General features: G+C 50.9%; 1 long non-coding RNA gene across 1 annotated transcript in view; it reads left to right on the forward strand.

Moving 5' to 3' along the window:
• Positions 1-593: 593 nt before the first annotated feature.
• Positions 594-15,501, forward strand: part of LOC113880810 — a 42,769-nt gene continuing 27,861 nt past the window's right edge. The window contains exon 1 of the long non-coding RNA XR_003507836.1: positions 594-671. This is a non-coding gene — a long non-coding RNA (uncharacterized LOC113880810). The remainder of the gene's footprint in view (positions 672-15,501) is intronic.

Consider the following 15,501-nt stretch of genomic DNA (forward strand, 5'->3'; position numbering starts at 1 on the left):
AGACCGTGGTTCCCATTTAGCATCTCGCCTGCTGAGACCTCAAACATTGCTCATAGTCTGAGTTCCCTCTGTTCTACTCCATTGATTGCAATGGCAGCCTTTTCCAGCATCCACTAAGACCCTTGAGTCTGCTCAGAGCATGTGGCTGGTGCAGCCACAATTTCAGAGTCAAGTCCCAGCCCTTTCCCTCAGCCAGGAGGAGATGCGATGCCCCAGGCAGAGGCAGGGCTGCATGCACAGTGAGTGGAAGGACGAGTTTGTGAGGCAGACAGAACTGAGCTCAGGTCTCAGCACCACCATGTACAAACTTCTCTGCTTGAGCAAGTCCATCTCTCTGAGAGTCAGCATTTTTAGCCTCGAATGACAGGGGGCAGAGAAGGGTAACTGTCCTCTGATTTGTGCACCCTCTTCTGCAACAGAGCTGGAGAGGCCGCCCAGGCCTGGGATGGCATTTTTCAGTGCTCCCTGCTCTTAGGTGATGGGTTCTCACCAACAGAATGTGAGTGGAAGGGATGTGTGTCGCTTCCAGGCCCAGTGTGGTTAAGAAGCAGCCGTATCTTCTGCATCATCTCTCTCAACTTCCTCCTAGATGCAGAGTTCTAAGCCTGGGTCCCTGAATCACCATGTGGAGCGAAGCTGCCTGCCAACTAGAATCACCAGCATTGGAGCATGTGAGTAAAAATATTTGTTAAACTACTGAATCATGGGGGTTTATTTGTTACAGCAGCTGGCATTGTGTTAACCAATACATAATCATATCTCCATGTTGTAAAGAACCTAAAAAGATAACACAGAGAACCTCTACTCTAATAAGCACTCACTGTCTTTTTTACAACTGAGTACTGTCCCTTTTTACTTGCATGGTCTTATTGAATCCTCAAGGCAGTCACATTAACTGCGTCTTGAAGCTGGAGAAACCCTAGCACAGAGAGGTGAGGTGACATGGCCAAGGTCACACAGCTAGGAAATGCTAGCTCTGACTCTAAAGATATTTCTTTACCAGTAGGCTAAGCGGCCTCCAGTGCCTGCCACAGAGAAATTACTTCCAAAATGGGCACCATCTTTGTTAATCTGACCAAACAAACTTGCCAGGGCCTCCTGCCACCTAGACTGAGCCTTTGTCTCTATGGGGTGAAGCATTGCCCCCTGAGCAGATAAAGTGGACAGAGGTGGCCCCTCTGGGGCCGGGGGTGGGAGGTGGGCACAGGCTGGGTATTCAGCCTCACCAGAGCAACTTCCTCCACCCCAGGCCTGGCACTTGCTCAGGACATAGCTTCACCCCTGAAAACTGATGCCCCCGAGTTACCACTCCTTAGAGATGCCCTGAGTCCTTCTTCAGCTGGACGCCTGGCTGGTGGGGAGCCCAAGAGCACACGCACTGCTTGCGGTTTCCGGAGGGAAGATGCACCCTCAAGGCCATCCCTGCACCCTCAAGGCTGCAGCTGGCAGCCCCCCGGGGACCTGGCGAGTGACCCCCTGGTCCCCCCTCAGAGGCCTCCCCAGGCCCCCTGGGATGGCTTCTCAGCCCCTGGCCTCAGCCCAGCCTCCAACAGGGCTATTTCTGACCAGGCGGGTAATAGATTTCTGTCTCCTTTTTGAGAGCCTTTTGTGTGCCCTCAAACTCAGAGCCAAATGCTCTCCCTCCAATTAAAAAAAAAAAAAAAAGCTGTGTTTCCAGCCCCCGTGTGAGGAGGTTTCTTGAAGAGCTGGAGGACCCTGGGGGAGAGCTGGCCCACGGTTTTATTTATGTTAATTGCCTGCCCCTCTTCCCAGGGGCCCGCACCTCACAAAGCTCCCTTGTGGGGCACCAGTGAAGCATCTAATATGTGGTATATATGGAGGCAAGGGCTCTGCTCAGCATTTCCTGGCTCTTGATTTATGAGGTGGGGCTGGGCTTGCTGCCCCGACCCTGCCTCGTCCAGGAGATACAGCCTAGAATTCTCTCTGATGGGGATCTGGGGTCTGGCGCCTGCCGCGCCGCTCCAGGAACTCTAGTGAACCTCCACTGTTTCCACAGTATGATCGGGAAACCGAGGCACGGTTAGGTTGCTTGATGTGGGTGCCAATTAGGGGAGCTTAGGCCAGCAGCGGTTGTCTTAACTGGGGCCCAACGTTTCACACACCTCTACCCATGGCAGGTTTTCTGGGAGCTGATTAAAAGTATAGATTCAAGTTACGTCTGGGGCCCGTGGTCTTAGAGAGTCAACAGGCACTAGCGAAGGTGCTCAGGGATCACGTTGAAACTCACAGCAGTTCCAGCTGCACCGGAACCTGGTTGCCGCCTTGAATCTTCAGGGTTGGGGGCCTGTGTGTTTTGCTTTCACTAAGGTCTGAGACATGCCCAGACATGAAAACTGAAAGGGGCTATGAGATTTGTATTGTCCAGATTTTCCATTTTCTAGATGACAAGGTTGAGGCTTACAGTGCGATGGAGACTTGGCCAAGGTTTCACACCAGAGTGATTCTGTCTCTTTGTGAGGACCAGAGGAGAGAGGGGTGTGGGGTTCTCGGTACTTGGAGAAGGTACGAGGAAATAGAGGTACTACTTCACTAGCTTGAAGCCCCCCCAACCTTTGGGAGGCTGGAGTTGGTGCCTGATACCAGGCATCCTGCCCTGCCACCACTCACTCTCAGAAAACCCTTCCCCGCTTTCTCCAGGTGGGACAGAGTCCTGCCCTCCAGTTTTGTCTGGACTTGACATCCAGAGTTGCTCTGCAGATTATATGAGGCCCCTGGGCAGGCGGTCTGTGCTGTCCTGGAGGAAAAAGCCACAACTGCCCTTAGACCGTGTGGGCATGACCCTGGTCTGCATTTCCCCATGACCCACCCCAACAACCCGGGGATTCCTGGGGCCCCGAGGGCCCCCAGACTTCTTTGATCAGGGCTGCATGTGTGTTTGTGTGCATTCAACAGGAATAGACGGCTGGAAGGGAAACAATCTATAATTAATGAAAGATGGTGTTTGATTTAGAATTTCCTTTCAAGTTTCAGAACTTTTGCTCTAATGTGAACAGGCAGCTGTGACCTGGGATAGAGTAGGGCTAGATTCAGAGCCAGACATCCGAGGGCTCCCATCCCAGTCTGGCACGTGACCATGTGGCCCTGTGAATGCCGTCCACCCTCTCTGAGCCTTGGCTTCCTTATCTGTTAAAATGTGGGTCATCCTCTCTCCTTTACAGGTTGTTGGGAGTGTGACATGAGATCCTGTGGGCAAAAGTTTCTCAAACACTGTGGGTGCTGGTTACTTGCAGAGCCCTCTCACCCCTCCATACAGAGATTCTGCAGACCGAGCAGTCTTTTCCGAGAGGCATATTTTAGCTAGACGTGGTGGTTCTTTCATTGTTGCGTAAAGGGACAGAAGTGTAGTCAGGTAAATAGTTTTCAGGAAATAGGTATCTCTTAATGCTTTTTCTGTCCTCAGACATAGGTGAATTAATGGAGGGAATGAATACAGAAATACTTTCTTAAAGGTATTTTTACTAAAGTCTTATAGACATGCAGAAAAACACACAAATTGCACATGATTAGCTCCATGAATTTCACTAGCTGATGCCATCCATGAAACCAGCACCGTGTTAAGAAGCTTCTTGAACCAGAACCACCATCCCAGAAGCCCCCATCATGTCCTTCCCAATACACTCTCCCGAGTCTGGCTTTGGAACCGGATAAGAACAGACTCTTAGAGTGTATAGTGCTGGTGTCTGCCTTCCTTCCTTCAGTGTTGTGTTGGTGAGATCCATCCGTACACTTCCAACATGGTCAGCCCATCCTTGCAAACACCCACACTGTCTGTCTTGCATTTTAGTCATCATGGTGAGTGTGCAGAGGTACCTTATCGTGGTGTTAATTTTCCTTTCTCTGATCAGTAATGAGGCCATTCCTCCTAATATACACCTGTTGGGCATTTGGATATTCCCTTTTTAAAAAATGCACTTATTTTATTTTCGGCTGTGCTGGGTCTTCGTTACTGCACACGGGCTTTCTCTAGTGGCAGCGAGTGGGGGCCACGCTCTGTTGTGGTACACCGGCTTTGCATTGCGAGGCTTCTCCTGTGGTGTAGCACAGGCTGTATGGTGCATGGTCTTCAGTAATTGCAGCATGCAGCCTCAGCGGTTGTGGCTCACAGGCCCTAGAGCCTGGGCTCAGTAATTGTGGTGCACAGGCTTAGTTACTCTGCAGCATGTGGAATCTTCCCAAACCAGGGATCAAACCCATTGGCAGGCAGATTCTTATCCACTGTACCATCAGGGACGTTGTGGACATTCTCTTTGTACACCACCTATTTAAGTCTTTTACCCCAGTGTCTAGTGGGCTAGCTATCATTTTATTGATTTGTAGGAACTCTCTATATATTTTGGATACTCTTTAGGTTTTTAGGGCTTTAGAAGCCCTGCCTGTCTCCCAGACATTTCACCCTGAGTACATCAGGAGCTCTGATCTTGATGGAAACCCACTGAGTACAAGCATTCAAGAGACATTCTCTTCCCAGCCTGTTGCCGCCACTTCCCCTTCAGAGTACAATGTGCTCCTCTGCACGTAGAAGCTAGAGAGCCTTGTCTCGGGCCCCCTCCCTACTCTGCCTCCCTCTGTGCCTCTTCTTCCCTTTTTGGTGTCCACCACCTACATTCCTTTCCCATGGGCCTTCTGCTCAGCTGATAGAAACCAAATCACTTTGAGGGTATCTTCTGCCCAAGAGGCTCCACTCCTTTTGGTCAACAGATGGAGGGAAGGGTTGCAGGGGCAGACAGAATGGCTGGGTCCTTCCCACCACTGGTCACTGTGCCTGAGATCCCACTGTTAGAGCTTCAACCCTCAAGGACAGCAGCTAGTGACCTGAGGATGTGATTCCTATGTTGTTGCACAGGGTTTGCTCAGCGCTCAGCCCTGACCAGGTCTGTGGTGTCAGGCTTATCCCTGTCTTAGCCTCAGTCTTGCCTGGTTCTGGAAGGGACAGCTCCAGGCAACTCCTCCAGCTCACAATCTACCCTTTAGACCCTCTAACCTGATAGCAGTTGCACACCTCTGTTCGTGAGACAGCAGGTGCACTGTCCCACTCTGTTTGGCTCCATCACAGGCCAGGGCGGGAGGCTGCAAGGAGCAAAGCTTCCTTGGTGGGATTACAGGCACCACAGTAGTGACTGAGTGATGTTCACACAGGGGGTCCACCCTAGGGGACTGCAGCTGACTCAAGTGGACCAGTGAAAGGATGAGCGCCATGCTGCTCTTGGATGTCTTTCCAGAGGGTGGATATACATTACTCTCCACTGCCTAATTGTCCCTGAAGAAGGAAACCGAAAGGTCTTGTGGAAGTTATTGCCTTGACATGTTGACTGAGCTATTTCCCCTCCAGGTGGGTGACCCAGGTCCTATGTATGTTGGGCAGAGACCAAAAATAGCATCCACTGATTTTAAAGTCATGTCCCCCAGAGCATTTCCCTTCTGCACATCCAAGTTCCAAAAGGATATTTTTTAAAGGTTAGGCATCTCCTCCAGGAAAGGCATTTTGTTGTCTTGCCTGAGCAAAATAATGTCCTTAAAAAGATTCCAGTTGACCCTGCCAGCCTGAGCAGGAGAAAGATTCCATCTGCAAAGGTCAATATGAGGGTAAAATTTGAAACACTTTTAAATCCGTTTTTTTTTTTTTAATGAAATACATGCTTGAGAGTAAAAATTCAAGTAAAGCAGAAGATCTGAATACCCAGCCTAATTTTTCAGGAATTTATGGCAAGAACAAGCATGTTACCAGCACTATTTCCATAGGTTCATCAACCAGCATAAGCTAAGTTATGCTTGGTAACAAGTAACCCCGAGATCTAAGTGGTTACAACCACCACGATTTATGTCTTTCTCAAGCTACTTGTCCACTGGGGATTGGCTGTGGGTCTGTGTCATGTCTGTTTCACTGTACGACCCAGCCTCACAGAACATCCCTGTCTGAAATATCGCTGTCTCCAGGTGGCACTAGTGGTAAAGAATCTACCTGCAATGTAGGAGACCAGAGTTCAATCCCTGGGTTGGAAGGATCCCCAGAGGAAGGGATGGATGAGCACTCCAGTGTTCTTGCCTGGAGAATTCCATGGAAGAGGAGCCTGGCGGGCTGTGGTCCAGGGAGTTGCAAAGAGTCGGACATGACTGAGCCACTAACACTTTCTGTTTCACAGCAAAAGGGAAAGAGAGAACTCAGTGACACCAGGCAATGACTCTTAAACCTTCTGCTGGCAAAGGACATGTGTCTCTTCCTCTCATGTTTCGTTGGCCAGGATAGAGCTCATGGCCACGCCAGAGGTCAATGTAGAGACACCAAATATTTTGGTCAATTATTCAACCTTTCATTGTAGGCAAAGTTCAGAATGATCTTTTGTCTTCCATAAAGGTGCTGGCCCTTTATTCCCAGCACCCCATGAACCCTTTCCCCCTGTAGAATGCTATGTTGCTGGCACATCCTCAGTGTGTTGTGTGGAATGCTATTTTTCCAATGTCAGTAAGTGCTGGGAGACAGAAGGTTCTGTGGTTAAGTAAGTTTGGGACGCATTGGGTTGCAGAGGGGTCTTCAAGACAGCGGCTCTCAGAATCTTTAATAGCATGTGAATTGTTGCCTTTGAAGAAGGAGAGCGTCAACTGGGCCTACTGCCTGGTCCCTCCAGGCCAGTGTTCCTGACTTTGGCTGCACACTGGAATCATCTGGGAAGTTTTGAAAGAAAGCCTAATGTGCAGGCCACATGCTAGACCCACGGCCTACGGGATTCCGTGTGCGTGCTTCTCAACACTCCCCTGGCAGCCATGGATTCCAATGGCAGCTCACTTCCAGGTGGATGATAAATTTGGGAATTGACCTTGCACAAGCTTGATCTGGCAGCCAACTGATTTGTAGCAGTTTCTTTCATCTACTAAGCAGACAAGCTCAAGCCAGAATGCTCAGGAGGGTTCAGACATATAAGAGGAATATACCTACCCCAAAGAAACTGATGATCTAATGTTGAAATGCTGACAGAAAACTTCTACTATATAATTGGTAGCACAGGTGACCTGGCATCTCTGGGAGGAACTTAGAAGTGCAAGGAGCCTGGAGTCCCCACCAGACATGTGCCGGAATAGCCCCAGATTCGTCTCTGAACTCCAAATGAAACCAGTCTGTTCCTATGGCCTTTGCCTCTAAGGAAACACTGGACTCTTCATGACGTCACTGGTGTCTTTCAGTCCATCCCAGTCCATCCTGCTGAGACCCCTGTAGGTTCTCAGACTCATTGGATCATAAACCTTTTGCTGGAGGGCATGGGGCACCGGTGTTCCACGGACCCCTTGGCCCCATAGAATAAGCTCGTGTGGAAGTATATAAGGAGAACTTAGGAGCCCACTTAAGGAGACATTCTTCTTCTTTTGAATGATGTCACCTTGGCACTCCTCTCTGGCAGGAAGGATGAGGTGTCACCTCCAGGGGATGATTTTGACTGAATGCCTGACTGGTTTAAATGCCCGTTTGGCTGAGCCCTGCTCTGGTAGAAGGGATTCCCAGGTGCCTCGGTGAAAGAACTGCCTGCCAATGCAGGAGACACAAGAGATGCAGGTTTGATCCCTGGGTCGGGAAGATCCCCTGGAGGAGGAAATGGCAACCCATTCCAATATTCCTGCCTGGGAAATCCCATGAACAGAGGAGCCTGGTGGGCTACAGTCCATGGGATCAAAAAGAGTTGGGCAGGACTGAGTGATAGAGCACATGCGCGCTCTGGTAGAATAGGAGAGTATTAAAGATGCCTTAGTGCCAAACTGAGGTACTATCCTCAAGGCATCAGAAACGTTGAACAGCCAGTGGAAAACAGGCTCAAGTCTCTGAAGCATTTTGTGCTCAGATTCCTCTCATCAGTGATCTTTAAAAATGTGTCTGGAAAGAGGGAGAAGGGAGTGAGTGTAGAAACTGCGGTGGGTGGATTCTGCATAAGGTTCAACCTGGACTCACCCCCAGGTGAGGGTGGTGTCCTCATGGTGCCAGGGCTCCAGTCAGGGTCATGCCCTTGCCCCTCAGACATCACCCCATCAGGCATCACATGCACCAAGTGGTGAGCCCGTGATCTGCTGCTCCATCTGGCTCCCCACCCACCATGCTGAGGTCCCCAAGTCAGGGCTGCTGTGCACTCACCCGGGCACTCCCATGACCCAGCGCCATGCCTGGCACATAGTTTCTGCTCAGTCAATGCTGACAACACAGTGCAGAGACACCTCCAGGCTCCAAGGACCCCTAGTGAACTCAAGGCTTCAGTTGCCATGTCTGTTTACAGGGCTGAATTCGGATAAGCTCCAGGGAGGCAGGATGAGCTTTCAGATTCCTTTGACATCCACATGAGAACATCAGTGGAGGTTTAAAGATTAACAGCTTTACTGTGGCTCCAGAGGAAATAGAAAATTAAGGCCTCTGTTTTGGGTTGCCGAATGGAATTGGTTCCCTTTATGCCTCTCTTTGGAAGAGAGAAACATTTCCATCATCTCAATTTATAAAAAGCAGTCGTAAGGCCAAGAAGAGATAAGTGGAGTAATTTCAGAAACCCTCAATTTGGGCAGTTTCTTAAATCCTCAGAGTCTGAAATTGCTGCACATGAACTTTTCTGCAAGCATCGCATTTCCTGGGCCGGCTGTTTCTTGGAGAGATAATTGGGCAGGTTGAGGGGGCCTGGGGGCTGTAGCCTAGGGGGCTGGGACAGAAAGGCAGGGGTGGGGGCTGAGTGTGAATGGCAGGGTAGGATATAAAGAGCCTCCCCAGCCAAGATGTTAATGCAAGAGGATTACATGGGATCATCTTAAAAACACATCTGCCTATCCTTTCTCCCCTCCCCTCAAGTTCATGTTCAGTAGCTATAGGGTAGGGAGCTCCTCAGCAAGTGAATTTGAGCAGGCGATGACATCATAGTGTAGGATGCTCAGCCACCAGAGTGTCCCAGCACAGTCATCAGAGTCCTGCTCCAGGCCCCGCCCTGATCTCTTAGCACACACCTGCCTGACTTCCACCTGCCAGCCCTGCATCCCTTTCTTGAGGACACTCTTGTGTCCCAGAGCCATGCTTACTCATCAACAGCAGAACAGAGAGCCAGGGGAACTTACACCTCCTAAGAACAGTCCTGAACCAATGCTGATAGGAAGGGGGTATAAATACCAGACGATACTGTCTTTCCAGTGGCCATGTACGGATGTGAGAACTGGACCATAAAGAAGCTGAGCGCCAAAGAATTGATGCTTTTGAACTGCAGTGTTGGAGAAGACTCTTGAGACTCCCTTGGACAGCAAGGAGATCAAACCAGTCCATCCTAAAGGAAACCAACCCTGAACATTCATTGGAAGGACTGATGCTAAAGCTGAAGCTCCAATATTCTGGTGACCTGATGGAAAGAACCAACTCATAGGAAAAGACTCTGATGCTGGGAAAGATTGAGGACAGGAGGAGAAGGGGACGACAGAGGATGATATAGTTGGACGTCATCACCGACTCAATGGAAATGAGTTTGAGCAAACCCTGAGAGAGAGTTAAGGACAGGGAAGCCTGGTGTGCTGCAGTCCATGGAGTCTCAAAGAGTTGGACTCGACTTAGCTACTGAACAATAACAATAGATGGTAAAGAATCAACCTGTGATGCAGGAAGGAGACCCGGGTTCAGTCCCTGGGTCAGGAAGATCCCCTGGAGAATGGAATGGCGATCCATTCCAGTATTCTTATCTCAAGAATCCCATGGACAGCAGAGCCTGGTGGACTACAGTCCATGGGGTCGAAAAGAGTCAGACATGACTGAGCGACTAAGCACTCATAAATAACCCAACTCCCTCATCCATTGGGCAAGAGAGCTTGGGGGTAAATGTTTTATGCTGTCTCCCAGAGGTTCTTGGCAGGACTGAGCTCCAATTGCCCATGGGGGTCACTTGCTTGATGGTCTGGCTTCCTTCGCTGTCTGTCTTCCTGCTCCCTAGCTGTATTTCTGGGTCTCACCCTCCAAAAAACACTTGCTCAGAAACCCTTGGCTCAGGCTGCTTCTGGGAGCACCCAAAGCACACAGTCAGTAAGAGCTGTAAGACCTTGGACAAGTGGCTTCAACCCTCAGGGTTCAAGTTTCCTCATCTGTGAAATGGGGATAATGCTACCTGAGCCACAGGGCAGGTGTCACAAACAGGAGGCCTGACGGCCGGATGTGGCCTCCACGTAGGTTTTATCTGGTCTCCAGATAGTTTAGGGCTTCCCAGGTGGTGCTAGTGGTAAAGAACCCGCCTGCCAATGCAGGAGACATGGGAAACATAGGTTCGATCCCTCGGTGGGCAAGATCCCCTGGAGGAGAAAGTGGCAAGCCACTCCAGTATTCTTGCCTGGAGAACCGCATGGACAGAGGAATCTGGCAGGCTACAGGACGTGGGGTTATACAGAGTCGGACAAGACTGAAGCGACTTAGCGCAAACAGGTAGTTTTAAAACTTTATTGTGGCGTCTGTGTCATGCATTCCAAAGTATATGATGTTTGTTTAAAGATTCACATAATAAGCATCTACGTACCGACCTTCTAGCTTTGGAAATAAACCAACCACAAGACTGCTGCACCCCTGGATCCTCACTCCCCAGCAACCCCCAAGAGGTCACCACTGTGATAAATTTTGTGCATATCATCTCATCCTTAGTCATAGTTTTACTCTCGATGTCAATGACATACTGTTTGGTGTCGCATTTTCACAAATTGAGATGCAGGCATGTATGTGCGCTCAGTCATATCTGACTCTTTGTGACCCCTTAGACTGTAACCTGCCAGGCTCCTCTGTCTATGGAGATTCTCCAGGCAAGAATACTGGGTTTGATCCCAACCCAGGGATTGAACCTGCATCTCTTGAGTCTCCTCCATTGGCAGGCAGATTCTTTACCCCTGTGCCTCCTGGGATTTCTCATCAAAACCCACCTTTCCAACCTCCTGTAAGGAGGGTCAGAAGACCCAACCAGGCTGGACCCACATCCCCACATGGTAACAGTTGTCGGCTCTAAGTCATTGGGGATGGACTGGGTAGGTGGTATAGGGATCCGCAAGGACCCCTGTTTCCTGGAGCTCCTGCTGTCCCCTCCCTGGACTCTGCACTCCTTCATTTATCTGCCCGCTATTCCCCATGGACGTCTGGGCTGGTGAATTCTCACCGCGAGAAACGCTGCAATGAGATAGCCCATGGGTGCCCTTTGCAGAGAGCCTGGCAAAGGAGCATCAGCTGTTCCTTAATCACAGCCTCTATCAATGACATCTTGGGAGGCAGCCAGAATCAGAATCCTTGTCTTGAGGCTGATGAGGCGACATGATAAGGCCAAGGCCACTCGTGTGGACGGCGGTTGGGTCAGGACCCCACACGGCCCTGGGACATGGGAGGGGGAGAATGCGAGTCCACTGAACCTCAACCTTGGGGAGAGGGTAGGGGGCCAGGCCGAACCCCTCCCCCAACCCCCGCGCCTCACATGTGCACCAGCTGAGCTCTGCTCCTGCTGCTCCCAGCCCAGGCCCACCTGCCTTTCACACAGCCCTCACTCGGAGACCAGAGGTGGAGGTGAGTGGGGAGACCTGGGACCAGGTCTGGGAATGAGTGGCTCCCACCTCAGCCTCCTGGAGAAGCAGGAAAGGGATGCACCGGAGTTCTGCCTCTCCAAGCAGGTCTGCTGGCCTCGCCGGGCACGGAGGTGGACACTGGGGCCTGTGAATCATCGCCAGCGGATGGAGCTTTGTTTGGCTCACTGAGTCCCCAGACCAGGGGCCGGCCGGAGAGAGAGGGCTCTTTCCTGAGGGGCTGGACTTTCCCACAGGAACAAAGTGGGGCTTGTTAGCCGGGCATGAATCTTGGCGTGGGGCAGCCCGGGCTGGGCTCAGCGCTGCCAGGCGGAGGCCCGGCGATATCAGGCAAATTCCGCCTTCCCCACAGCTGGGGCTGACAGCAGGAAGCCCCAGGGAGGCTCCTAACAAAGGCAGAAAAATGGGCCACGTTTATTCATTCACTGACCAGCCCGGGCCTGGCTGGCCCACGGGGCCCCGTTTCCATGGCAATGGGCGGCCTTCGGAGCTCCCAGTTGGCTCGTCCGTGACCACTGCCCCCTCTGTTCCCGCACACCCCAGGCACACAGGAACACAGCATCCCGTGGCTCCCCCGGTACGGCCTTGCTCCATGGTGTCTGGGAGAACATGGTCCAAGCCAAACGCAAATCAAGGGCTTGTAAACAGTCAGGAGAGAGCCTGTGTTGTGTTCTGAAAGCTGAACACATGCCAGTCTTGGGTGAGTGGGGTCGAGGTAATGGTGCAGATCCCTGTGCTAGCCAAATACTTACTATGTGTGGGCCAGGGATGCGTGCCCTCTCCAGTCTCATTCTAATACAGCAAAAAAAAAAAAGAGGGAGAGAGAGATTTGTTCTATCCTGAGACCTCCCAGAAGAACTGTCATGGACATTGGGTTTTGAAGGATGCGTAGGAGTTTGCCAGGCAGGGAAGGAAAGTGCATTCCAGGCAGAAACACAAGTTTTGAGGCCTGAAAGTGTGTAGTGTGATAGACAGTAGCTGAAATATTTGTTTTTAACTGGAATGAAGAAGGGATGTAGCTGGAAATGAGGCAAGTGAGGGCTGGAGAGCCATGTGATGTGATTCAGGGTGGCAGGCCCTTTGCTCCCCACTCACTGCCCAGAAGGGGGCCTGTGGACTGCCTCTGAGTTGTGAATTCTGCATATTGGCCTCTTCTCAGACTGGTTTTGGCAGTGGCCTAAAGAAGAAATGCCAATAATGATATCTTACAGCTATTTAGGACAAAAATAGCAAGTGGATAGCAGAGGGGGACTTGCCCAGTGGTTCAGTGGTAAAAATCTGCAAGGCAGGAGACCCAGGAGATGTGGATTTGATCCCTGGGTCGGGAAGATCCCCTGGAGAAGGAAACGGCAACCCACTCCAGTATTGTTGCCTGGAAAATTCCAGGGGCAGAGGAGCCTGGTGGGCTACAGTCCATGGGGGCACAAAGAGTCAGACACGACTGAAGCAATTGAGCACGCACATGTGCGAAGATTGCATAGGAGGGGGTGCCCTCCCGTCTCACACCACAGCAGATACAGCTAAACCATCACATCACGCTTTCTGGTCCGGCTTGACCTCAGCTTCAGAATCCTTCTCAAACAGTGATCAGGGAGCCACTGCCAAGCAGAGCTGACACCCAGGAGAACAACTTGGTTGTCCCTAGTCCATCCGTCTGTGTTCTCCAAACAGCTCACTCACATCTGAGACTCGTTTTTTGCCCCATTCATCAGGGCATGTGTAGCTGTCTTCATTTCGCAGATGGGGAGACCACCCTTGTAGCTCAGATGGTAAAGAATCTGCCTGCAATGCAGGAGACTCGTGTTTGATCCCTGGGTCGGTAAGATCCCCTGAAGAAGGGAATGGTAACCCACTTCAGTTTTCTTGTCTGAAGAAATTCACAATTAAAGGAGCCTGGTGGGCTACAGTCCATGGGGTCGCAAAGAATCAGATGTGGCTGAACCGATTTCTACACCATTGTAGCACACAGCAACTTAATCACAGAATAGAGGACAAGAATGGAGGGATCTCAGCTCTTACTCCATTCAGGATGTGTTTGGAAGGCCCACTGCGACCAAGGCAGTGGCATTTGAGTAGATTGTTCTTCCCTTTTCCCCCTGGAAGTGCACTGAGTCCCAGCTTCTCCTGTTTTAGCCAGGACACTAGTCCACTGAAGTCATCCAGAGATCTGAAGCATCACTAAATCTGGCCATTCCCTTAAGTGCCCAGCCTCCCGGGCTTCCTGGAGTGCAGATGACGCTATGATGGCAGATGTGCTCTGACAGCTACTGATGGAGAGCCAGGCAGAGTTTGTGCAGCTCTGTGGGCTGGAGGGGGCTGCTCGGGGAAGCTCCCCAGGCTGGTGGCTGAGGCACCTTGAGAGCTACGAGGGCAGCTGAGGGGTGGGTTCACGGCCCCCAGCGACTGCCGATCCCAGGAGCAGACACATATGACCCAGCCTCCTGACTTTTCTTGTTGATTTAGCTGAACTGAGGAAGCCTCATTCTTGGAGCCAAGCCCCGGCTGGGTGCTCCACTCTCTCCTGTTCTTCTTTGACTCTTCTCCACACCTCCACAGTCAGTGAGTTGTTGTTGTTCAGTCGCTCAGTCGTGTCTGACTCTTTGTGACCCCATGGACTGCTGCACACCAGGCCTCACTGTCCTTCACTCTCTCCTAGAGCTTGCTCAAACTCATGTCCATAGAGTTGGTAATGTCATCCAACCATCTCATCCTCTGTCAACCCTCTTCTCCTCCTACCCTCAGTCTTTCCTGGCATCAGAGTCTTTTCCAGTGAGTTGGCTCTTTGCATCAGGTGGACAAAGTATTAGAGCTTCAGGTTCAGCATCAGTCCAGTGAGTATTCAGGGTTGATTTCCTTTAGGATTGACTGGTTTGATCTCCTTGCTGTCCAAGGGACTCTCAAGAGTCTTCTCCAGCACCACAATTTGAAAGCATCAATTCTTTGGTGCTCAGCCTTCCCTATGGTCCAACTCAGTGAATACCAACTGACCGCGAACTGCCTGGACCCGTGCCCATCACCTGCTCTCAGGTATCTCTGTCTCACCTGCTGGGACCCCCACAGGCACCTTCCCCTTGCTGCCTTCATTCATCTGGATGGGACTGTCTCACTGCCCCGTCTTCCAGCCTTGCCTTCTTCCCCATCATCTCCAGGTCAGTACTTCCCCAGACACACCTGCCCTGCTCCTGCCAGTTGGCATGGCCAGGCCCTCAACCTCCTTCTCTACTGGGTACCAGGAGCTCCCCAGACACAATCTCACTCCAGCTTTTCTTGATCTAGCTGTGTCCCAGAATTGCCACCTTTGCAGTAACAAATACCTGCGTTAGCTGCCAGGTGGAGTGACAAGTGCTTATCAAGCTCTCACTGTCTTCAGGCACTGGTGGGTGACTTTTTCATCCTGTGTCATGCTCAGGGGAGCATGTCTGGCTTGTGAAACTTCATATCAGGAAAAAGAGCAAAGAGGTTTCATTTCGGCTGTCAGTGCTGATTATCTGGTGGTGTCGGCTTCAGTGCAGTGTGGATGTATGGATGTATGTCTAAGGCAGCTGTGGACTAGGTGGGGAGAAGTTCAGTGATCAGCTATTCAGGTCTCTTTGGGGCACAGGAGTGGCTACTGAAGGTCCATGTGCCACAAATTTCATTTCTCTGTGTCTACACCATGGAATGGCATCCGGTCCCATTACTCCATGGCAGATAGATGGAGAAACAATGGAAACAGTGAGAGACTTTATTTTCTTGGGCTCCAAAATCACTGCAGATGGTGACTGCAGCCATGAAATCAAAAGATGCTTGCTCCTTGGAAGAAAAATTAATATGCTAGACAGCATATTAAAGAGCAGAGACGTCACTTTGCCAACAAAGGTCCATCTAGTCAAAGCTATGGTTTTTCCAGTAGTCATGTATGGTTGTAAGAGTTGGGCTATAAAGAGAGCTGAGCACCGAAGA

Source organism: Bos indicus x Bos taurus, chromosome 22 (genome assembly GCF_003369695.1).
Source record: "Bos indicus x Bos taurus breed Angus x Brahman F1 hybrid chromosome 22, Bos_hybrid_MaternalHap_v2.0, whole genome shotgun sequence".
Lineage (NCBI taxonomy): Eukaryota > Metazoa > Chordata > Mammalia > Artiodactyla > Bovidae > Bos > Bos indicus x Bos taurus.